Raw genomic sequence first — 26128 nt, forward strand, 5'->3', positions numbered from 1 at the left:
TTCTGCTATGTAAAATCATGGAGATAGGATTGTTTGTTACAGTAACTGGCATTTCCTAACTAATATATTCACATTTGCATAACTTTGGTCTAATTTTTGATTTCTCAGTAGCTAATGCTTGGCTTATTCTGGGATAAGTGTCTAGGCTTGATCATTAGACTATAGTCAGGGTGGGCTCCTACAGAAAGTCATTTCATGTAAACATAGCTACCCAGAGTCCACTTGGGGACACTGAAAGCCAGGAACCACCACTAGAGTTTCTCCTACATGAAGGATATTAACAGGAACAGGCTAAGACTGACTGGACCCCTTAAGCTTAAGGAAGGAAGAAAGGCAATTTTCCATCCATCTTCCTATTTCTCAGGAGCCCTCATGCCAAAAGACTGTCTGTAAATCCTAGATAATTAACTCTCAGAGACAATCAACCCTCCCTTGAGAAATGTAGATGAAATAAAAGCCAAAAGCTCATTCCTATTATGTCTAAGCAGGCACTGTTTGAGGAAGTCAAGATGAGCTCTGGCCTGTGATCTTTTTACTGAGGACAAATCATGAGTTGAAAGGAAGAAGTTCCTGTTTAATATGTAACATCAATCCCAGAACACGGGTTTAGGTGAGCAACTGTTGTATCAGTTTGGTAATTCTGGCTAAACATCTCAGCTCTCTTTTGGGAGGAGCACTGCTCTCTGAGTTGCATGGGGGACCCGTCTCATTGTGTTCCATATGAGCTGAAGGAATAGAATATTCAGGTCCCTCCTGTTTGAGCTACAGTTAGTGTCCTATCAGCCATGTGGGTAGTTCCACCTAAGGACTGGAGTGGTTAATAAGTGACATGGATGGGAAGACAGGTTAGGATACACATCTAGACTTTGTTCTCCTATAGTGGTTGTGGTGTGGTAGTATGGGGGTTCTCTGCTAGGTGTCCTGGCCAGTTCTCAGGTGTGTGTCTGGTTGCTGATTCTTTCCTGAGCCGAGTTCTCAGCTACCCATTGAATCTATGAGCCAAGTCCTTTTTTGGCTTTATTAGACACAGTATTTTTTTTAATGCTGAATATTCTATTCCTTCAGCTCATATGGAACACAATGAGACGGGTCCCCCGTGCAACTCAGAGAGCAGTGCTCCTCCCAAAAGAGAGCTGAGAACCTTGACTGATACAATGATTTTCTCTGCCTTTTGTTGATCTTTCCATCGACAGCCTAATAACAGACCATTTGAACTCATGAAAACAGTAGCCATATATAGTATAAGATCTCTATCTTATGCAGATGTGATTGCTACCTTAGATAAAAGGTGAGACGTGATCTTTTTAAAAGAATTATTTATTTATTTTATGTATATGAGTTCACTGTCACTGTTTTCATACACACCAAAAGAGAGCATTTTAGATCCCATTATAGATGGTTGTGAGCCACCATGCGGTTGCTGGGAATTGAACTCATGACCTCTGGAAAATCAGTCAGTACTCTTAACCACTGAGCCATCCCTCCAGCCCGAGACATGATCTTTAAGAAAAATAATTCTACAGAAATCTGTGACTTAAAAGGGTCTGGATCATGATGGGCACAGTCTAATACCTCTGCCAGACAAAAAGATATTACAGCAGCTCACATTTTCAGCAGTGTTGTGCTGGTCTTATGGGTTGCCTTTGGGTATCTTCTTGGAAGTAGCAAGTTGACTTATTAATCTCTTAAGGGAACCTCACAGATAAATTTTGTATATATACTTGCAGATTTTGTCTATGAAAAGGTACAAACAATTGGATTTTTCCTTCTATAATATTTTATTTTGGTTTTTGAAGTTAATGTTACATAATTTCTCCCTTTACCTTTCATTGTTCCAACTCTTCCCATTCCTTGTATTCCTCCGTACTCTTTCTCAAATTCATGGCATATATATTCACACACACACACACATATATATACATATATGTATGCATATATATTATATATATATATATATATCTCACAACACTTTTTCCATATAACATTACCTGTATGCATATGATCTAAAGGCTGACTACTTGGTATTGGATAACCACTGGGGACTTCTTACATGGAGAAGACCATTTCTCTTGCTCACCACCTTCCCCTGTTGTTCTTTGTCTAGAATTGAAATCCCTTGAGCTTTAATTTTCCATGTTAGCATGTCCATAGGTGTTGTCACTGTTCAAGGCTTCTTAGGTATCCTTGTTGATTAGACTTCATGACTGTAACCTCACTGACATTTCTGGAAGACATAAACTCACAGCAAGCGCCTGATTGATCCTCTAGCTTATAACCTTTCCACCTCCTCTTCTGCAACAATCCCTGAGCCTTAGGTACAGGAACCGTGTTGATGTATTGGCTGAGACCAAGCACTGCATGGTGTCTGTAATGATCTTCGTCTACTGCAAAGAGAAGTCTCTTTGATGAGGGGGTGAGAAGAACACCTATCGGTGGGACATTTAAAATGTAGTTAGGAAATAAGCTGGTTAGGAAGTGGCTGTTATTGGTTTTCATCTAAGATCCCCGACTTAGCCCCAGTTAACTGACTAGGTTCTATTCGCAGGCATGGTTTCTTTCTTTCTGAGCAGGTCATAAGTCCAATTAGAGAGCTGTTGGTTATCACCAAGGTATGTGTGCCATTATTGCGCCCTGACGGTTATCATGCCATGCTGGTGATTGCTGCTGTTCATAGGCATCATAGCTGGGTAGGACAACTGGATGCTTTCTCCCTTGAAAGTTTGCATGGAATGTCCTGGTACCACAAAGTTAGTCATCACAGAGGAGGCTTTCAGATTAGACCCAGCTCACATACTTTTGGTCCTATGTCTGAAGTGCATAGCGCCTTAAATAGAGACTTATTTTCTACCTTGGAGGCAACCAATGATGACAGCAATATTCTATAATGTTTTGGGAGTCACTTGGACAACCTTGATCAACAACTCAAAAGAGGACTTCTCATGCCTGGTGTTGTTGTTTTGTTTTGTTTTTAGATGGCCTATGTATCTTGTGTGTGTGGGGGGGAACATTGTTAGGCCAATGGAAAAGTTTCATTTAAACTAAATAGTGTATATGTATACAAGTCATGTTTTGTATTTAGTTTTATATAGATAGATAGTAATATGACTATGGCTTTTTGACACCCTTGTTATTACTTTACCCACATGCCTCTTTCTTCTGTATTTACCTCTCTCTCCTCTCCCAAATTAACCCCTTTCAATTTTTCCTATTTCCTCCTCCAATTTGCCTGTACCGCGCCATTCCCCACTTCTGCCATTTTCTCCTCTACTTTCCGGGGCTTTGCAGTTCCTCCAGATTGCGCACTCACATCTGAAAACTTGGAACTGGGAACCACCGATGAGAAAGAGCATGGAATGTGTGTTTTCCTGGGTCTGAGTCACATCACTCAAAATGATCTCTACCTAAAATAGCTATCCAAATAGCTCTCTATCAAAATAGCTCTACCCATTTGCCTGAAAAGTTCCATGGTTTCATTTTTCTTTACAGTTGATTATTCCACTGGATACACGTCCCACATTGTCCTTACCCGTTCATCAGCTGAAGAATATTTAAGTTGTCACCATGTCCTAGCTATTGTGACTAGAATGGCAATGAATATAGCTGAGCAAGTAGCTGTGAGGTATGATGTCATGTCTTTTGGGCATATGCTGAGGTGTGGTCACTTAGAATGCATTTCCTTTGTACATATCTGTGTGTCTTTGTGTAAGGTGTGTATGCATACATGTTTAGAGGTGTTCATACATGCTTGGGGGTGCACTTGCACACGTATGCAGTGCCTATGGAAGCCAGAGGTCAATGCTGGGCTTTCTAAATTGGTTCTCTAACATATTTCTCAGACAGGGTCTCTCACTAATTCTGGAGCTCCAGACACTTGCCACTGTAACGGCTTTGGGTTTTTTTGTTTGTTAGTTTTCATTTTCTTTTCTTTCTTTCTTTCTTATTTATTTATTTATTTATTTATTTATTTATTTATTTATTTATTTATTTTGAGACAGGTTTTCTCTGTATATCCCTGGCTGTCCTGGAACTCACTTTGTAGACCAGGCTGTAGACCTCGAACTCAGAAATCCACCTGCCTCTGCCTCCCAAGTGCTGGGATTAAAGGCATGTGCCACCACCGCCCAGCTGTAATGGCTTTGTTAATGTGTGTTTTGGGGACTCAGACTCAGTCTCATGTGTATAGCAGCAGGCCATTTATTCACTGGTCCATCTCCCTTCCTTGCTTTTCCAGTTTCAGTAACCATTTTTATTTTCTTGTTGATTGGTAAGAAAACAAAAATCTCAAAATGGGAAACAGCTTAGCTAATAACACTAAATATACATTGAAAGCAAAACAGGAAACACAGATTAGACAAAACAAAAAAGAACACTAGAATAGAAACAGGGGACTTAAAGGTGAGAGAAACAGAACAAACAACAACCCAACCAAATAACAACCAAATCTAAGAGAAATTCTAGAACAATGTCTCCATTTGAACTTGTGTAATAGATACCGCCTGTAAGAAAACAAAATTGCAGGTTTAGAACAAAGCATGCCTTGCCTTGGGTAGGTTGAGGACAGTGTTTAAGTCAAGTCTACCTGGATGACCTTTGGGAGCAGGTCAAAATGGGGAATAATGCTAACATCTTTCCAGGGCTTTTTCACTTGTTCACAACATCAGCAAATCCTCTTGTGGAGACAGAATCCCTCTAAAGCTATCCGGAGGAAGAGTTGTGGGGTTTTTCTGTTTTTATTTTTTCAAAAGTTAAGTAAAGAGAAAAAACAGAACAGAGTCTTGCTGGGAGTTGGTTAATTTGTCATTTAATCCTTTTGCCTTTTATTGGTCCACTAATTACGTGAAGAAGCTATTATGCTGCAGATGCCAAAAACGAGACTCCTCTAAAAGAAATTATTAACAATGGAGTGACTTAGTACCATCTGCTCCAGGTTTTAGGAAGAGATTGGACATGAAATTCCTCAGTGTCACCTTCCCTTGTCCTCAGTTTCCTCGTCCATCACATGAGGATCATTTACTGAATAGCAGCAAATTTCTCAAAAGAGCACCGCGGAAAAGACAAAGAAAAAAAACTCAGCAAAAGAGACTGGTATTTTTAAACTACAGGGGAAATGTACTGAGCAGGAAAGATAACACAGACCTTGAGCGCCTAAGGAAGCCAAGGCTGCTTTGCTTAAACTTACTTCTTAGAAGATTAGATTTGCTGAGGGGGAGGGATGAGTTTCTTACCAAAATCATTAAAGAAAATGATTCTGAACATGTCTTAAAACAGAGTTCTCAGTAAACAGGAATTGCCTATAAAGAAAATCAGGAAGGCAAAATGTTTCTTTTTATGAAGTTACATCCTGCCATAGAAAAGCTGGATCGGAAATAAAGACCGACTGTAGACCAACCCGGCTATTATTTCATCAAGGAAAATCTGAGCAAAAAGCTCAGCTCAGCCACCATCGAAAACAAGAAAACCAAGAGAAGTTTGAATGCCCCAAGAAGCCAGTCGAGCAATGGCTACTATTAAACAGTTAGGGAAGAGCACAAGCAATCTCTACTGGGTGGTTTTGGGACTCTTTGTTGCAGGCCCCTTGAATTTCAGTCATACTTCTCTTTCACTTTTCCTGGGGTAGGGGTGTGTGTGTGTGCGTGTGTGAAGCATATTTGGGTACCCAAGAAAATGAGACTAATAAGACATTAACTTCTTACTATTTATTGTGCGTTTGCTGGTTCTAGCTTTCCCAGTTTCTGCAATGGTACTTCTCTACTTTGCTCCTCACTTTCCTAATTTGCCATCGCCATTCTTAACACCTTTCCATTTTATCCTCCCACTCTCAAAGGCGAGGCTATCTCTTTGGAGAAATAGGTTCCCATGGCTGTGAGGCTGGAGTGGCAGGTGCCACTAGCAAAGTGGAAAGCAGCTCATTCCCTGCGCACTCTCCTGCCCACCCCACCAACTCGCAACTCCACACGGTCCTCAGACACACATCTCTTCTTTCTCCGCCAACCTCGCATCCTCTCGCACACCCTGTGGCCCTGCGCACGGCAGGCTGCCCGCCACCAATGTAACGCTCAACCCACTCGGCGGCCCCACCCATGGCCGTCCCGCCTCCGACGCACCCACCAATGGCTGCCGGCGCTCAGCCCTCAGCGGGCCCTTTGATAGGGCAGAAAGACCTGACAGTCTCAGGGCGTGTCCCGCCCCCTCTCGAACCCCTCGGGATCCGGAGCAGCCCGAGCATCAGCGAGAGTAGCTGCGAGAAGCCGCGGCGGTGGCGGCGGCGCGTCGGTGCAGTTGCGCCATCTGTCAGGAGCGCAGCCGGCGGGGAGGGGGCTCCGCGGAGAGGAGGAGGGGTCGCCGTGCGCCGGGCCTCCGAGACCCGCCCGCTGGTCAAGAGCTCAGCGAGGCCGCCTCTAGCCGGAGCGTTTCGAGGACTCCCCGGGCACACACAAAGCCGCCACCCGCGCCAGGGAGGGACCGGGCTGCCGGGCCGGGGACACCGGCGCCGCCCCCTCGGCGCTTCGCGAGGCCCAGGAGCTCCTGGGCCCCGCCGCGGAGCCGCGGGAGCCGCCTGGGCCGCGCCGGAGGAGGGCGGGGAGAGGACCATGTGAATGTGCTCCGGAGCTGAGCGCCAAGCCACGCAGGTAAGCGACCGGGGATGCGCGGAGCCTCGGGATGCTGCGGAGACGCCCGGCCCAGCGCCCCCGCACGGGCTGCCCCCGCTGCGGTCCCGCCGCGCAGCCTCCAGGGCGCCCCGCGACGCAGGACACTGATGCGGGGTACCGCCCCGAGGCTGCGCAGGCACCGGGGTGTCTTTCCTCGGCTGCCGGCGGGTGCCGGGTGGAAAATAGGAATTGGCTTGGGGGTGAGGTTGGCCCAGCTCCGCCCCCGCCCTCCTTTCGCGGCCCCCCGCGGGGACCGGGGCTGTGTGTGTTGTTTTAATGTCAGGGATGATGTAATCACTTAATAATTGATGCCCCGTGCTGCTTTCCTCCCCACCCAACCCCTGCCCCACTCCTCCACCTCCTGGCCTCCTCCCTCGGTGGCCCTTGCCGTTCCCCAGCGCATCCTCCTGCCTATTTCTGGAACCTCCCTTGCACTTCCCCCACCCTCCCCTTCACCCTTCCTGTGCTACCACCCACCCACCCTTCCCCTTTCCCCTGTGTCTGGCCTTGCCTCCTCTTCCTCTGTCCCCCCCACCCCTTTTGCTCTCTCAAGCTTATTTCTCCTCCCCGACACGCTGGATTTCCTCCCTACTTCCCTAGGTCGGTAGACGGTTTTGTTTGGTCTCCTCTAGGCTCTCTTATCTCTGAGGCCACAGGGACTGAGCTAGAAAGAGGCCACCAAGCTTGGGCCCAGGAGGCGTTTGCTGGGACTCACTAGGAGGAGGGATAATAAAATCACCCATTTTGCCCCTCCTTCCTTTAATAAATCAGACTCGCTCTGTGTGTGTGTGTGTGTGTGTGTGTGTGTGTGTGTGACACAAAGAGCCCTTTCAGTTCATAGAGAAGAGACACATAAAGTACCCAGGGCACCATGCTTCTTGTGTCTCATCCCTGGGGCGTCCCTTTCTTTCTGGTGAAGCAGTTGATCTCTTAGTCTTTTCTGCCACACTTACAAAAAATGAAGGCTCCCGGATCCCGGGTGGCAGGTGCAGGCATTTAGCTGTGTTTACAGACTGGTAGCATTGAGTGGCAACTGCAGTTTTCTCTATTTAAGGTGTGTGTGTGTGTGGGGGGGGTTATTTCAGCTGTTTTAGGAGTTGCTATACTTTCAAGGAACCTTCTCCCATCCCTCATTTCCCCCTTTTTCTTCTTGGGGGATAGGTACTGATGCCTGAGACAGGATAAATTGATGAGGGATCAGAAGAATTTTGTGTCTGAGTCAGAATCAAACTGTTTAACAAGAGTGAAGCAGCCTGACTGGATTCTCTAAAGTCCAAGGCCTCTTTGCTGAATGAAGTCTTTTGAAATGTGCTCTGGTCTGCCCAGCAATGCTGCCTAGCCCTTTTATTTAAGAAACTGGGGCCATGGATAGCAAGCACTTGGGCTGGCTTTTGGAAGACCCTGGAGGTGTACCACTTGTCTGCTTCAAGGTTGACTTTGGAAGCTCACATCCGGCCTCTCACCCTTTGTGCTCAGTCTCCCTGTCTGGCTCTACCCAGTGAGTACCATACATTCAGACTTGGAGGAAGTGGTTTCAATTCTCACGCTTTGGGGCTAGTTAACTATGAACCCGGGATGCAGATGTCGGAATTCAGAACCTATGGTGTTCCTCTGAAGGTAGAAATGTTAATGTAAGTCTCAGGCTTAGTTTGTCAAAACTTAGGTCTGATCTGCTGATTCCTGGGTTGTGGGGCCTCAACTGTTGAAAGTAACGAAACTGTACCAAGTTTACTCTTTAGCTGTTTTATCTGAAAAGAGTTGTGATCCATTAAGCTGACATCGTTCGTGGAACATATATATTTATACATATACACACACAGCAGAAGGGCAAATACTGAATGTTCTCTGAAAACAAAGGCTGGTTTGTTAGGATGCCAGACCCAGAAAGGAAAGTCAGTACACGATAAACTTGCACTGTACTGACCAAGTCTGAGGCACTTATTAACAATACGGTTGCATGAGTGTGGGTGAGCACCTCTACTTTCTGGGGGTCTGGAGTCCCCTCCCCCATCGCCTGATGTTCTTGAAGCCCAGGCCCAGCACACGTGTCATCTCTGTTCTGAAGCCTTTGCCAGCTTCTCTGATCCAGGCAAGCCACCATGTCTCCAAATTTGTCTTCCAACACCATCATCAGATTCTGTTTTTGTTTTTTGTCCATTTCTGCCATTGGGTAGAGAACCTAACCCAATGGTTTCTTGTTTTCTGTCAGGTTTTACTTTTGTTGGTATTACTTGGTGGTTTCATTTAATGAGCGACAAATGTGAATTAGATCAACAATATGTACCCAATGTCTTTTAAAAGAGACTCATGTTAGCTAGAGCAGGCCTGAAAATGTATAATGGTGCTAAACCAAAATATATTTATTTTTGTTCACACGTAGCCCTGCATAGGTGTCTCTGCTCAGTAGCTGGCTTTCTTCTGTCCTGAGTGATTCTGGGTCCCATTATCCTATCATGCCACAGCTTTCCATAACCTGTTGTAACAGATCGGTGGGATGAAGAGTTGGGGAGGGTGCATCTACCTTTAAAATGCTTTGGTCTGCACATGTCACTTCCACTCTGTCTTTAGAAGAGTCGTGGCTATATGACCATGTTTAACAGCAGGAGAATCCAATGAGAAGTGTAGGTTAGCCATGTGCCCCAAGAAAGGAAAAGGCTTGTGTGTTTGGTAAACACTTTTGCATAACACTTAACAAAAGCCATCATTGTTTGGTTGCTTTGATTTTCATCTTCAGCATGTTTTTTTAAAAACCTGGCATTTTGTGATTTCGGGGGACCACTTATCCACGGGGCGATCCCTGGCTACCACTCAGTCCTGGCTCTGTGGTCTTTGATGTTTTTTTTTTTTTTTTTTTTAAATCACAGAAGCACCCATCTTGGCCTAGTCTTCTTCAGGCAAGTCTGGAAACTCCAGAGAGTTTCTGTAAGGGAAGAACCTTACAGATCACAGTACCATTTTACTTAGTTTCCTTAACAATTAAACTGACACTTGGTGACCCCAGAGGAGGGAGGGCTTCATGGGGACTGGACAGTGCAGACGAGGGAGTGAGAGTCGTATCTATTCGCTTAGGTTAAGGACTGAACTTATATTACACTCTGTTTACTGACACGGCTTTCTTTCATGACAGTTGCTGGTTTAGTTGGGAATTAGGCTTTTCCTCTTTTCCTTCAGCATCTTTCCATCACCAGCTTTCTTGGCTGTGTCTTTTCATCCAACACGTTACATGGAAGCCAATCAGTTAGCTTCTGGACCTGGAGTAGGGGAACTGCTACTGTTCCAAATGGTTCCTGGTCTCCACCGACCCCCTACGTATAGGAGTAGAGGAGTCCAGCCCATACTGGTTATTCCAGTTTATAATGTACCTTTTTTTTTCAGTGACCATTTCCTTACATTTATCTGTCCTACAAACACTGTGCTGTTTCGTGCAAGAAAGCAATGAGATAGGGCTGTGGCACTGAATGCATCGGAGCCCTTGTTCTACAGAAGCCCACAGCCTACTAGAGAAGATGGCAACAACACACAATAGCTGATGTTTATTGAGCACTCACCCTGGGTCATGTTCCACTTACAAGCTAATCTGAGCGATAATGATATGAAACAATGTCTCTGATAATCACTGTGTTGTGAAAGGAAAGTTACAAGCTTCAATAGTCTTGAGTAGCTAATTCTAAGGGAAGAGTCGGGATCAGGAACAGTTAGTGTGGCTACAGTATCTTTACCCTAGGCCACCAGGTGCAGGAGGAGATAGGTGGGAGTGAGACTTGGATAGCTGGATATTGTGGGAAGTCCTCTGTACCAGGAAAAAACCCCACACAGACCGTTTGGGATGCTGTAACTAGTTCAAAACTAGATGGGCACAGTGGAGAGATGGACAGAGGGCTAGAACCAAGCTGAAGGATAAATTGAAAAGTTTTTTTTGAAAGTGCTTGTTCTGAGTGCCTTAGAGGAGGAGTTTCAAGTAGAGCTGTGGCATGAGCCTCATTTGTATTTTATGAACTAACTTGGTCATAGTGTGAGACTTTGACCAGGGGTGGACAAGAGCCATTCTGGGAGAATTGTTTGCAGAGTCTGAGAATTCAAATGAAGTGTGTATGGAAAGGGTTTAGCAGAGATAGGTGAGAAAGATTGAGGCAGAGAAGAGATGTCACTGAAATGATTGCAGATATGGAGACCAGTAACGGGGCAGAAGGATGGCTTCATTGTGGCCACTTCGGATGTTTATGCAGGTGACTGGATGGCTCGGCTTGGAGCTACGGAAGAGGCCTTAGAATCAAACGTAAATTTGCTAGTAGCAAATCACAAAATACCTGAAGCTGTTAATATGTCCCTTGGGAAGACTGTGCCAATAGAAAGAATAGATGTGGCTAAGGTGAACCCAGTAACAGAAGCAGGGGTACAGGCCCTCAGTGGAGATCCCAAATATGGGACAGGCCAGGGGGGTTGTCGTAGCTGGGGCCAGAGGGTGATAAGAAACAGATGAAAAGTGTCATTGGATTTAGCACGGGAAGTCTGGGAACCAGACCAGAGAATCACCCAGCGATCAGAGAGGTATCCCTCTTGGCATCTGCCTCTCCACAGACAAGTGCAGAAGTCGGATGTGTAATCACAAAGAATCCACTCAAGGTTAAAGGTCATGGAACCCAGAATCTTAAGGATCATCTAATTTAACAGGCTAATCTCACTGGAGGCAAAGTGAAACCCAGAAAGAATTGGTAACATATGCCAAGTGCCTGCATCACCAGGTTTTGAGCCTTTCAGTTCAGGAGAGGGTTGGGGTATAGAGTCCGGAGCTAAGGTGGAGCCCCAGATAGATCATCTTGGATGTGTAACCTTATCTTCACTTCCGTTGTTTTATCTTTTTTAAAATTGGGGGTGGTAGTGAGACCGGTGCTCGTGAGTGCAGGTGTCTGAGAAGCCGGAGGGGTCCAATCTTCTGGAGCTGGAGATACTGGCAGTTGTGAGCTGCCTGATGGGGGCTCAGGGAACTGAACTAGGGTCCCCTCCAAGTGCACAACACATCCTTAACCACTGAGCCTTCTCTCTGCTTTCGTTTCTTTCTGAATGGAGGCTGAGTTGGCAAATGTAAAGAACTTAGAATCACACTGCTCATATCAGTAAACTGTTCGTTACTGTTAATATAGACGTGCACACATACACACACACACACATAGACACACCAGCATTTACAGAGCAGAAATTACATTAATATCTTAGTATGTTCATGATCTGTGTATGAGTACATGTGTATGTGTATATGTGTGTTTAAAAATGTATTGTGTGTATACTAGGGAGTTTTTAGTGTTTATAATGAGATTTAATGAAAGATTGTCTCAGATCAAGAATGTTAGGCAGGATAGGACATTTGCTCATATGGTGTGGTTGAAACAACATCTTTGGTGAATCTTTTTAAGAAAGATACTCTTTTATTATTATTATTATTATTATTATTATTATTATTATTAGATATTTTCTTTATTTACATTTCAAATGTCCCCTTCCCTGGTTCCTCCCCACTCCGGAAACCTCCTATCCTATCCCTCTCCCCCTACTTCTGTGAGGGTGTTCCCTTTTTTTAATCCCTGAGAACAGAAACATTAAGGCATTTTGAAGTCAACTCTATTAAAGGGTTTCTTTGTTTTTGTCAGGCAACCAGAATTGTAACCTATTTATACTTCAGCCCCTGGAGTTTGACTTCAGAATGTGTACTGATTTTGTAAAGGAAAAAGAAACCGCAAAGAAAGAAAAACCATGCATTTGATTTCTGGGGGAAAAAAAAAAAACAGAGTTGGATTATTCAGAAATATGGTCATCTTTGAGAGTTTGTCGTTGAGGAAATCTAATTTTTGGCTCTTAAAACAACCTAAGTAGCCTCAACAACATTATCTAGATGGGCTTGGGTGACACGTAGCATAGACGGCGTAGGGATAAGTGACACTCTGGACTTGATTAGGGCGCAGTAATCCTAGAAGGATATAAATTGAACTGGATTTACGGCCTAATAAAAACGTGGGAAAAGCAGATAATGCTAACTGACTCATGAAACTTTAACAGTGTTTGCTAGACTCGGAGTTGTGGCATTTGGAAGAGGGCGCTTCTGTTGCTCTCCGCCTGTTTCCACAGGGCTGTGTTGGGCTTCCCTCGGGATAGGCGGCCACCTTGGGCTTCTTGAGTACATTTAGAAAGCACACATCCATTCTGCATTAGTATGGCTGCCATCTCAAAGCAATACCATGCGGTCTTGGGGAAGTAGAGGTTGAGCACCTATTTCCTGTAAGCTTTTGGGAGGAAAAAAGTTATAGTATCAGAAGGGCTTATAGCTCGGTCCTTACTCCTGCTCAGAAAGCTTTGCCAGAGGATTACATGTTTTGGGCCTTTATGCTTCTCACCATTTTTGTTGCTAATAAAAGATGTACCCAGCTTACCACAGCTACTCATTCTTGGCTGAGTATGCTGGACAGATAACACCAGCCTTTTATTGACCCCTGGGGGCCCGTGTTTGCTGTTCTACACACGGTAATTTTTTAATCATAACAACTCCATGTGACAGGCACAATATTATTATCCCCATTAGTCACACGGGGAGACCGAGGCCTAAAGCTGTGAGGTCACTTGCACACGTCACACAGCTACTAGCGTGTGAGGCTGGGCCTGGGTGCTTCATGCTTCTGAAGGCTTATTACTTCTTCCCTGCTTCCTGTCCACTGCAGTTTCTCTGTCATGCGCTAGGGCACATGTAAGCACCTTTACCCACTCTTAACATAGCAGTGAGGTCTCACTTCCTGCGAAGCCCCCTCTCTGTTCCCCCCCACCCCACGCAGGACTCCCACAGCACTTGCCTACCACCTCCTGTCACCACAGCCCAGCCTGACTCATGCTGAAGAGGGAGTCAGATGGGTGGGGGACAGGGAGTACTGGACTTTTACAACGCCATGCAAGCCCTTGGCAAATCAGGGGTATATGGGGTGATTTGAGAGGGTGACACACAGCATTATTCCATGACATTATTAGCCCAACTTAGCAAGACAACTGAAGTATAAAGGTGACTTTTGTCAGGGCTGGTAAGTGGCAGAGCTGGGGATTGGAAGCAGGTGGTCTGGCTCCAGTGTCTACATCCTTTCCTTTCGATCCATCCTTCAAAAGAGATAGCAGCCTATGAGGGAGTGTGTTGAGCCAGCAGCTCCCATGCCAACACCCCAGAGCTAGCACGTTGCAAGCCTTGGCCCTTTCCTCTGTCATCCTCCTTTGTAGAACAGCAAACTGGTAATAAAGCCAGGTCTTACCTCATTAAAAGGGCATGGGGTGTCGGGGAGTGCAGAGTACCTATGCCCTGTTGGAGTGCACGTTCCCAGGCCACATTATGATTACAGGAGGCCAGGGATGATAGAACACTTTGAAATCTTTTCTGTAGCTGGGAGGAGCAGTGGGAATAGAGGGGCAGGAGAAACTTTCAGAAGGCAGGGAATAAAGCAAGCAGAGTTCCAGCTCTTGTGATGGGAGCATGAAGGAGCTGCTAGAAGTGGTCCTCCAGCCAAGAGTTGGAGGAGCCTTGGTCTCTGATACAAGAAGACCTCTCAACTTGCATTTTAAAGATTTCTAAGTCCCTGCTTCTTTTGAATGTGCTAGTGGGATTTTATTTGGTGAATTCAGAGACTTTATTTTCTTTAGAACTTCCATCTTTGAGGTACCCCAAAATAGTAGGCTTTTTAGAAGTTGTGTAAGGAGCCCATCTGCTTTATATTGAAAAGTAGGGCTTTAATGGAAAATTTAAAACGAGCCAGTTTTTCTTTACCACAACAAAGCCTGAGGAACTTTCCCCAATCCTCCTTTCACTGCCCCCAAAAGTGATAGGGTCTGTACATCTGTGACAACCTGTCTAGCTTAAACCCCACTGGAGGCAGATGACCGCCCGCTGATTCCTTCATTTTCATATGCTGCTCAGTTCATGACATTTTTAAATACTGACAAGGGTAAAATTTGGTTCTTGTTTCAATTTTATTTTAATTTCACTGCATGAGTAACATCAGAGTGTTTTAAGTAGCACTGGTTTCTGTTCGCAGTGTCCCTGGTTAGTCTGTCAGCCTGAGGGGTGTCCCTTTGCTCTAGTTTCTTCTCTCACCTAGAAATGCAAGCACAGCATCTTACTGTTCTCAGACGCAGGAATCCAAGCTGGCGGATCAGCAAACTCTCTAACTTGTGGCCATTCTTATCACTTATCATTGGCTCCTCCCCCACAATGTCACTCTGAGCCAGTTCTTTGTACACCTCGGTCTGGTCCATGTCCTTGGGATATGAGTCCTTGTGACTCTGGCCTGCAGAGAACCTTTGCCTCACTCCCAGGCCCTGATCCTTGTCAGCAGGAGCTGATGTTGACGCTGGTTCCTCCTGTGTGCTAACCACCCACAGAGTGGGAGGAGAAAGACTCGATTCCTAAGGATGGCCTTGTAAACCTCCTGCCTCCATGCCCTTCCTTAATTACACCTGGCTCACCTCCCTACTAAGCCAAGATGGCAGCCCACTCACTGAATATTTAACATAGCTCATGTGTTCTTGCTTTTATTGCCCTTTCCTGGACCCTGGTCCTCCCTTTCCCTTAGAATTCTTCCCGTTTCTCAAGGCCCAATTAGAATCCCAGTCTCCGTATTTACATTAAGCATCTGTCTCTCCTGTAACATTCTAACACATGATGCCATGTGTTACTTAAAAGCTGATATGAGAAATCCAAGGTTCAAAGAGCTTTAGGATTTGTCCAAGTGAATACTCCAGCTACTAATTTAGCTAAGAACAGCTCTCCAGGTTCCTAAAGTCCTTATCTGAGAGTTCTGTCTTCTCAAAGAAATTATTGGGCCTTTATGTGCCAGCATATTGTATGCTGGTCCATCCTTTGGTTGGTCTACTTGCAGCTTGTAGCAGGTCAGTGGATGCTGCTTTGGACAGGCCCCAGGACAAGGTCTGAGGTGCAGCTGGTTTCCCGGATATCATGGTATTAGATTGGCATCTTCCCAAACGGCGAGCTTCCGAGCTTTATGGTGGCAGAAGATGCATGTGTTCCCTACTGACTGTGGTGGAGGCTTAGTGGCCATCCGTCACATCTTGAACATGACATGCACTTAAAGATCTTTGTTAGGAACCTTTTGGCTTTCGCTGAAAATTTCGGATGGTCAGGAAAGTATTTAGGTCTCCCCCCCCCCCCCCGCTACCATGTTCTCAAAGGGAGAGGAAGAGCTAAGACAAGGGATGGAGGCTCCCACACTGCAGAGGGACGTGCAAGACCAGGGAGGATATACAGAATGGCCTGCAGGAGACCGGGAACATATAGTAGGGGGTGGTCAAGGACCGGGAGCTGACCAGCCCACAGTTGCTGTGCCCCACTGACTGAGGCAGAGGAAGCAGAGCCTCACCTACAGTGGACCTGCCATTGCTGAACTTTGCATTCAGCTCTGCCTATGGAAGGACCCTCTCCACGTGGCAGCATCTGAAGGATCTCTTTAGCAGGGTAGGAGGGCTCTGTACCAGAGCCAAGGTCCCGCAAAGTGAGGATTTGACACTGCAGCTCGGCTTCAGCCCTTTTTTTGTGTCTTTCAAAGGGATGGTAGGAAATGAGCTTTTTATAAAATGTTTTCCATGGTTACAGGAGGAATCAGTCCAGTCATTTTTTTTCCCCCAACAAAAGACAGAACAGCACAATGGGCGGTGTTTGTCAGGCATTCACTAAGAGTCTTCTGAGCCACCTGTGAGCTGCACCAGGGTTCCTCATTAATGGCTTCCCCTACCTAGCCCTCCCCTGAGTGCTGGGTTTCATGTGCTAGCGTGGAAAGAACATTTTCTATAGCTGTAGGACAGCTGCAGAAGCAAAGGGAATGTGCCTGGTGATCACTGTTGTTCACAATGCTATTGTGATCTTTGAGAAGTGGGGGTGGGGTGTGTTATTTGCTTTAGCCATGCAGAGTCTAGTTAAAAGTTCCCTACCCCCTACCTTAAGAGTAGGAGGTCACATTCTGCTGTGACAAGATGGCCTTTACCTTTTGCTGGCTTCTAATGTCCCCTTGTGACATATTTACCCAGTTTGTTCATGTCCAGCCTCTTTTGTGCACGCCACTGTCAATACTGTCTGTTTTAGTAGCACTAGACCCAAAGGTTGTATTAAACCACAGCAAGCTGTGCACTAATCTGTGCTTTCTGGCTAGTGTTCCTGCATGTTTTTAGGAATCGTCCTAGAGGAGATTGTCTTAAGAAACCTTCCTTCCCTGTTGTGGGCAGTCCCTCAGATGATCCGCTGTGCTTATGGATTTTCAGAGTCAGTTTGCAATCTATATTCTGTTTGTTTGTTTCTTTTTTTATAACTTATTTTTACTTTATGTGCATTGGTGTTCTGCCTGCATGTTGTCTGTGTGAGGGTATCAGATCCCCTGGAACTGGAGTTACAGACAGGGGTGGGTGCTGGGAATTGGACCCAGGTCCTTTGGAAGAACAGCCAGTGTTCTTAACTGCTGAGCCATCTCTCCAGCCCCTCCCCCATATTCTACTTTTAGGTAATAATTTAGATGTTCCATCTTCTTGTGTGAAAGTGCTGTGACTCCCTTGCTTGCCTTCCTGCAAGTGAAGGTAAAAGCAGAGAGAACAGGGCACACTGCGCCCTTTCCTTTGTAAGAAGAATTCTTTGAAGAATACTCACAGGTTTGTCATTATTGAACATACTCTTGTTTTCATATGGTTGGAGTTGGAGGTAGTTTCCTTAGAGGCCAAATTACTCTGTGGAAAGTGGTGAGGGGTGCCTGGGAAGAATCTGAGAACATGATAGAAGGAACACAACCAGGTGCTCTGTAAGTGTGGCAGCTCCTGGAAAAGGATAGATTGCAGCTCATTTATTTCAAGTATTATCCAGAGAGATGGGATTGAGTTCCCAGTCTGCTACATCTAAGGCAAGCCTGTCTCCTTCCCTGTTCCTCATCTCTCCAGCTGTGACAGATATTCTCTTTTCATTGGATGAAACATCTTGGCCCTGCCCCTTCAACAGTTGTCTTTGCTCTTCCAGAGCATCTACTGGGTTATTGTTGCCCTTTGTCCTCTACCAACAAGGGAGATGTTGGTGAGGTAGGAAGAGGTGGCATGACAGATAGAGGACTTGGGAGTCTAGAGAAAGCTCCGAGAGCACTCAGCTTCTCTGTGTGCTGTGACCACATGGATCATGGGCAGCTGTGATCAGATGGATCATAGCATCTGTGGTCTGGCACTCCATTTGGACTTGGAGGGTTTCTGTGGTTCTCCTTAGGGCAGTTTTGTGACTTTGTGTAGCTGTGCTTTTGGCCTTGGAATGGAAAAGCTGGCCTTGTGCTGACCTAGAGTTTAGTATTGATTTGACTAGTCAAGCGATCGGAATGCTCTAAGACACTAAAGAAAACAGCATTTCAATCAACTCAAAGTAGGGATCAAGGATGGGTTGTAGGCTTGAAATGAGTGGTAGGGAAGGGTCTGATCGCTGGGGAGCTATGTTGGAAGAGAGACAGAATTGAAGACCTCCTCGTCTAAGGAAACTCAGAGATAGAAGGTTCCAGGAAGATGCTGATGCAGAGTAACTCTTTGTCAAGTGGGTTTTTGCTCTGCAATAGAAAACCTGTAGACAGTAAGGACACTAGATGTAAGGAATTTAAGAATGGGAAACCATTGGCTCTTATTGCCCTTGGTTCAAGCACTTATAAATATTTTGAAAGAAGGATGTGTGCATGTATTGCTTTTATCCGTAATGAGTGTTCTGAACCCTGGGGACGTTACCTTATGAGCAGCTAGTTTGACCGGAATAACCTTTTCAACTGATACTCAGTTTTCTTTTGATTCCTCCTAATTCTTGCTGCCCTGGGACTATTCTCTCACTGGGGCTAAGGATTCTTGATAAGGGGAGGACAGAACATGGCCAAGGACAAGAATGTATTGCTCAGCTTTTGACGTTCCAACAGGCCTTTCAAGCATCTTTTGGAGACCAGAGTTAGCCCAAGCCTTTATTTAAGAGGCAGGCTTTCTTACAAGGAAAATAATTGTGGATCCCAAGGAATCAAACCTCAGTAGGCTAGAATGGACGTATGACACTCATGAAGGGAAGGACAGTTTCCCTCTGAATGGAAAGGAGACATCTTTGCCTGGGTTAGTGAGAAGTGCTTGCAGAGATTTGGAGAAGCCTAGACTTAAGGAGTCCCAAATGCTCCTTCCTCAGGGATTCTTCTAAGGGGTCATTCAAGATCTTTGGAGCAACCACAGTAGGCAGAAGACATGTGTACCCTGTTACCTGTGTGGAACTTTGGAAAGAAACCACTGTGAAGTAGTTATATTTAGGCAGAACCAGGTCTGAAACTCCTGTCCCCTCTTGGTACCCCAAAGCTTTCACATGGCGTAGGGGGAAATTCTGAGAGTCATACTTGCTCTCTAAGCAGGTGTAGAGATGCTGAGAATCCTGGGATCAGAGTGGAACATGCAGAGAAGGAAGTATTTCAGACTCACCCCTAGAGACTGGCTTGAGAACATGGCTAGATACCACTAAATCCTAAAGAGTTGATCAATATGACAGACTTCCCAAGCCCGTACCCAAAGAAGGAGGAAGAGCTATCCCATAGGGGCCAGCAGGGACTTAGAGATCAGGCTTGACCAGACCCTCTTATGACTGCGGTGGTGGTCTGTAATCTCCCTGGGGGACAAGGGAGGACAAGAGGCTTTGAGAGGCACTTAGAGGTGAGTTTAATTTGACTAATTGCCTGAAGCAACCAAAGTACTAACTCCTAAGAGACTGTAGCAAGGTGTTATTTTTCTGTCATAAGCAGAAATGCAATGTTAATAATTAGGTCGGACCCAACCATTAAGAAATAAAGTAGTATACTTCAAAATACATGGTTGAGTGTGCTAAGCAGTCAGGCTGTGTCTTCCTTCACTTTGTGGGAGGGCCAGGAATACGCTCTTTTGAGGAAGTCACCGCTTAGTATACCTGTGTCAGGCTTGCTTTGAGCATGAATTGAGAAGTTCTGCCCTTCAGGCTAGAGCTGTCTACATGGAACCACAGATTATAGCAAGGGTTTGCATACTGTGAGTTCTTTGCAGTCCTGCAGAAGGAGGGACCTCAGATCAGGGAAACATATCGTAGAAGTTCAAGCCTTTCTTGGGCCCTGATGGTGGAGACTAAATTTTACTTTGTGTATAAACGTTCTGCCTATAGTTCTCTCTGCTTCAGTATTTTAAACATAATGGGGAAATGCTAGAAATTCTATCCCTAAACACAAGGGGAGATGCCCTTCATTTTTATTCAGTCCCCATGTACTAAATAAAGCATCCGTTATGCAGGGATTCATTTCCAAGTATAATTCATAAGTACTTTCCAGAACACTCAAGTGAGAGGGAGACAAACTCTTTAATTACATTTCATTTCTCACTGACATGCATACAAGGATGCTGCTACACTTAGGAAGATGTGTTTGAAAACCTGCTATGTCCTGAAATAACTAGTAATTTTTGAAAGGAAACTTTGAGGCCTGTTTTTAAAAACATGTGTTGATTGGAGGTGTGGTGGGAACTGCCTGGTGGGACAATGCTTATGGATTTCCCTGCTACAAAAATCACTGTGACACTTTCCACCAATCTCAATCCATAATGTTTTCCCTTACCAGTGAGAGCCAGGAGAGTTAAGAGATGAAGCGCCATGAGTTAATTGAAAAGAGTCACTAAATATAATTATAGAAATATGTGTGTGTATATATATATGTACATGTGTGTGTGTATATACATATATATATATATGTATATGCATGCTGATGTGTGAGTTGGCAAGTTAAAAAATTTGGATTTGTGAAATAGTTCTATTTAAAGACTAAAATAACACATCTAAAATCTAAAAGCACATGTATGTACACATTAGAGAACCCGTCACTTATCCTGAATATTTGTGCATTAGCAAGAATGTCGTGATATTTGCTGCTCACTAAGTCACTGGTTTTTGTTTTTGTTTTTGTTTTTTAATGGAGTGAGTTTTTAATTTTCTCACGAAGTTACTTCAGTCCCTTCAGAATTATGTTTACGGTTACTTTCTGAAATGGATGCCTGTGAGTAGCAGTTATGCACACACCATAGTGACTCTGCTTGAAAAAGAGGATCTTTCTGCAGGTGCAGATTCCCTGGTGAACGCAGAACAAATTCTACTAAATGGAGGCCCTTCCCGGGCATTCTCCCCTCCCCCATAAAGAAATATGTAAACACTTTTGCCTAGTACTATCATGAGTCTTTCCTCCATAGTGTAGAACTACTACCTCCAGTAAATACCTGCAGTTCACAACTTAGTGAAGTAAGTCGTTTTGCAGCGCTTCTGTGTGCTTTGACTTAGATGAAGAAGGACCTAAGTTTGCTCTACTTACTTCATCTTAGTGCAGCGCTTAAACCCGTGTCCACTTATAACCGGGAGCCCCATCAAAAGCCTGCCACAAGGCAAGGCCGTCCCAAGTATCATGATGCAGTTTCCAAACAGAATCTTGGAGGCTTGTGTGCTCAGTGTCCTCCCTTGATTTCGTTGGCATGAACTTGGACTTCAGAGATTTCCAAATGGTTCTGAGCCAAATACCCCTCAGCCTGAGAGGTCTTGTTAATCAGTGTCACATTGAGTCAGGTGGAGTTAGCGTGGTTTCTCATACTGGGGCCACCCAGATGACAGGAGGCAAAAGATAACGTGTGGGCTGCTGTGAAGGGCCTTTTGCATTCAGCAAAAATGTTGTCCATCAGTTTTTCTGAACAGGATTATAAAATGTGACCTGTTAGTTTCTGCTCCCTCATGTCTTTTGTATTTAGTAGGATTTAGCCACTTGCTTGAATGCAGTTATGAATTTGGTATGTCATAACCAAAATTTAAGTAACTTTCTGCTTCATAATAGTCTGAGAAGTGAGACCATAGGTTTTAACATCCCAAGAAAAAGAAGTCATTTTATCTCCTGAGTAGAGCTTTTTACCATTACAGCAGCAGTAACAATCACAGACAGTTCACCTGTGACAGATGAAACTTCCAGGTTTATTCTGATCTCCTGAGATGCATGGGAACTCCAGTTGACCTTCTTTAAAACTCATGATAAACGAGCCTTAACCTAGACTCCCTTAACTGTTGACGAAGGGTTTCTTCTAACAAAGGTAATACATGAAAATGCTTTCAGTGCACACCATATACATGCAGACACATAGAGACTTAGTCTCCAAGTAAGCAAAACCCATTTAGACCAGATCATTTGCTTTTAGGGGACAGTGTTTCCACAGTGCTATGATACTGACTCTTCTGCAGGCACGTGGGTGAGGCCGTCATCGCTAGCTGTCTCACTGCAGAAGCTGTCAGCATCTGAAGTGGTGTGGGGAACTTCTTCAGCAGATTTGTGATGTGTGATATTCCCGTGGTGGATAGTAAATAGCAACAGACATTTGTACTGATTGACATTTATCTTCAACTTCCTTGAAACACAAGATTTGGGGTTAGGTCTGTAGCTCAGGAGTAGAGTTTGCCTGGCGTGAAAAAGAAAACCAGAGATGCCACACTTAGTTTTCAAAGCTAAACTTGCATTTTCTTTCTCTTTGGCCTCACTCACTGTGGCTAGACAAGATAGTGGACAATTTAAGCATGACCATTCAATAAATGACAGAAGTGCTATAATGAGAGCAGTTCTTAAAAGCTCTGCCCTGGTCTGTTTCCTCCAGATACTTAATGCTCACCTGCTTTATGTTCTGTGTCTCCTTTGAATTCTTCTGGCTGGCATTCTGTGCATCTCAGGCTCAGCGTGGCGGCGGCACTGTGACTTCCTCTGTGACAGAGGAATGCATGTGTCACTGCGAGTCAGGATTGGATGGAGCTAGCCGACCTGGATTTCTCTTGTCCCAGGCACTCTTGTAAGCCCAGGAAGGCTCCTTGTGACATGATTGGGAGGGGCAGGAAAGAGACTGTCACAGTTGAACTAAACCTCCCTTCACTGTGTTGGTCTCACTGGTGGGCAGTTCTGTGTTAGAAAAGTGCCAGACCATCAGAGTACAAAGCCCAGGCCTGGTGGGTCGGTGGTACCATAACAAGTGGCTGTTGAAGTGAAGCAGCTAGTGTAGATCTTACCCTGAGCCAGAGGAGTGAGTCCCACGTCAGAGTCACCCTGGTCAGGAGTCACATTTCCACTCCCACCCACCTTTGGCCCTCTTTTGTTTCTGCCGCCTCTTCCTGCTTTTGCCCTTCCAGCCTCACTTCTATAGCAGTGGGCTCTAAAGGAAGCCTGTCATGGCAGTCACGTCATTTCCCTCTTCTATGACAGGATATAGACCTGCTCTCTCCATGGCCCCTCTGACACATACCCGCTGCTTCTTTGTCGGGGTAACTAACATGATGCTTGCCAAGTTTGTACGTGTGTGTTTGCATATATATGCTTATACATATTTCGAGGTATAGAACTTAGGACATACACAGCAGCTTTAAAAATGCAGTCTCATGCTTTTAAATAGAGAAATTTTATACATAATCTGAGATTGCTAGCTTTTCTTGACAAAAAAAAAAGCAAAATATAGCAAAACTAAAATGAAAAAAAATTTTTTTTAAATTGAGACAGGGTCTTACTATGTATTCCAGGCTGGCCCATAACTCAGAGTCCTTCGTCTCAGCTCCTGAAGTGCAGGGAGTACAGGTGTGTGCCACCAGGCTTGGTTCCTACACATTGTTTTAATGTAATGAACTTGACTTGAAATCAGAAGGAAAAATGGAAGGCGATTCCCTTATTTCTTACCCATGGTGGTAAGAAAATTCAGGTCTACGTTTCTAGTGGTATTTCTATCTCCAAAGACAGTTAAGAGAACAGATGTACCCTGGACCATCCATTACATCTTCCAGCCCTTCTCCCTCTCTCTTGGAAGGAAGTGTGAGCTAAAGGGAGCCGATTGCTTGCAGGATGTTAGATGAGAGACTTTGTTTTAAGCACTCTCAGCCTATATAACTTAGCATGGCACTTCTGTGGTTGACAGGGATGTGACAAGCGACCAGGAACATAGGACACTGGGGTGGAGGATACTTTGAAGTCAGTTTTGAGACTGTGCTCTTGAGCAACTGTTTTCTGTTGCTTCTCTTTTGTAAGAGTGCCACTGTTCAGTTTTATCACGAGCGCCTTTCCAAGGACAGTAAATGGTTTTACACGCTATGACATTGTTTCCATAGTAACTAATGTATTTTAGCAAAGAGAGACTGTGATAGAAGTAGGCTAAAAGGGACAGATACAGAACTGGCACAGTGTAAAATGTGGGGCAGTGTGTGTTGTTGTAGAGACATGTCTTTTTTGTTTGTGTGTGTGTGTTTGTGTATGTGCATGTCTGTGTCTATCTGTGTCTGTGTGTCTGTGTTTTCTGACCTGTTCAGGAAAACCTCTGTAGCTAGATCTTGACTTCTTAATATACTAATACAATTAGCACACTTTGGTATTTTGCTGACACCATGCCTTTGGTCAGTCCTTGGTTTCTTGTGTCTCTTTCCTTTAGTGCCGCTCCCTTCGGCCTTCTTTTCAGGCCACTCTCCCACGCTTCAGCTCCTGGTTTTCGCAGTTTTTAGCTGGTTGTCTATACTGCCTGCCTCCACGTTGCATTTGTCACCAGGACTTTCCAGTCAAGCTTGTACGCCACCCTCTGATGCTAAATCTGCAGTTGGCTGCACTCATCCTCCGGGGGTTTTCAATCCAGGAGCCAGTGTGCATGTCTACTTTAAAATGTGTGTGCTAATCCCGCAGTTTAAGCAGATATGAAGGGCTGTGCCACTCTGCTCGGTGCTTGTGAGTGTACGTGGATTGCTTTGGTCTATGACGAATACAAGCCTCGCTTACTTTCCTAATAAGTCTCTGTGGATATGCAAGAGTCACTCAGGTTCCTTTCTGACAGAAAGAGAAGGTGAGGCGTAGTCCTCATGGAGTAGACAATACATTTTAAAACATAGAATCATACTTTCAAATGGGCCAGTTTTACATAAAAACTGAGATTTAAAAAAATAAAAAAATGTCTAAGGACAGCAATTCCCCACTCCCCTACTCCCAGGGCAGGGCAGTGTGTGACTGACACCTTGGGAAGGAGTCACCGTCTTTGGCTCTCCCTCATCTGTCTGCTTTGCACACATGCTGTATACTTGCCTGACCCTGTGGGTTTAGTATGTGACCCTGGCTGCACCCACAGGCCCAGTCACAGAGCACATAAATAGAAGGGCTAGGGGTAGATAGCACTGGGTTTCCCAGCCAACAGCTCTCTCCCTGGCTGTGGACTGGACTTTTCTATTTTAGAGTGTACTTGATTTGTCAGTGGTAAGGGGCATCATTAGGTAGGTAGGGTAGACTGCCTAGTAGAGATGGACCCTGCAGTTGATCTGAGTACATTGTTCTTATTTGGTAGACTTCTCCTACTGGTTCCCTTCAGAAAACATGTGTGCTTCCCACTGTGGTGTGCAGGATGAAGGTGTTAGTGATCAACGTTATATTTGCATGTGCACAGAGATACTGGATCCGTATTTGTGTATATGGGGGTGAGTCTGGCCTCAGGCGTCATTTTAGAAATGCCGTCTACCCCTTTTCATTAGCTTGGAACTCCCAAAGAGACTAGGTGGCCTGGACAGTGAGCACCAGGTATCTTTTCCCCCCTGCCTGCCCAGTTATGGGACTGCAAGCATGTGTCACCACACCCCAGCTCTCTGTGTGTGTGTGTGTGTGTGTGTGAGAGAGAGAGAGAGAGAGAGAGAGAGAGAGAGAGAGAGAGAGAGAGAGAGAGAGAGAGGAGAGAGAGAGAGAGAGAGAGAGAGAGAGAGTGAGTGAGTTAGTTCTGGGGGTCAAACTCGGCTCCTTGTGATTGTAAGGGAAGTGTTTTAGCAACTAAGCCATCTCCCAGCCCTTGACTTTTGTATTTTACAAAATTTTCAGTGAGTACATCGTACCTTGTTAAGGAGGCATAAGGACTATTTACTTCTATAAACAAAGAGTAAATGAGCACACATAGCATTGGCTGAAGCATGAGAGACTGCTGGCCATCTTTGCCTGTGCTACCGACTAGGCTTTCCTCTTGATGTCAGTGTACCACACCATTATGCTCCAGCTTTGTCTTTGCCTGGAGTCGCCATTTACACATACACGTCATCACTGCACCCGCACTGGAGTAGGGAAGCCGGGACAAGAGGTGGCAGTTAGACTCAAGTCTAACCTTGTTGGGTTTCTGGGTCAGCACAACTAGGAGAAAGTGCTAGACTGGAACCAGGTTGAATGGTTAGAGGAAAATCCATTTTTCTTAGGGAAATGGGGAGCTGAGAAGCCTTGCAATGAACAGCCTTGTCTGAGCCGAGACTTGGGCACATGGGCCATCGTGGTGGCCATGAACATGGAAGATTCCAGACATTGTGTGTCTGTCTGCAGCTGCACAAGCCTTGGGTAGACCACTGTGAAAGTGGGCCTGTTCTTGCTCCTCCCCCACGGCCCGGCAGGGAGCCA

At 45.1% G+C, this 26128-nt stretch overlaps 1 protein-coding gene across 2 annotated transcripts in view; it reads left to right on the forward strand.

Annotated features, from left to right (window-relative positions):
* Nucleotides 1-6209: 6209 nt before the first annotated feature.
* Fyn (FYN proto-oncogene, Src family tyrosine kinase) overlaps nt 6210-26128 on the forward strand; it is a 192210-nt gene continuing 172291 nt past the window's right edge. For both annotated transcript variants that reach the window (XM_021173874.3, XM_021173875.3), the window contains exon 1: nt 6210-6629. The gene's annotated coding sequence lies outside the window, so the exon portion shown is untranslated. The remainder of the gene's footprint in view (nt 6630-26128) is intronic.

Source organism: Mus caroli, unplaced genomic scaffold (assembly GCF_978045245.1).
Source record: "Mus caroli unplaced genomic scaffold, Mus_caroli_1 scaffold_9, whole genome shotgun sequence".
In the NCBI taxonomy this organism is placed as follows: domain Eukaryota; kingdom Metazoa; phylum Chordata; class Mammalia; order Rodentia; family Muridae; genus Mus; species Mus caroli.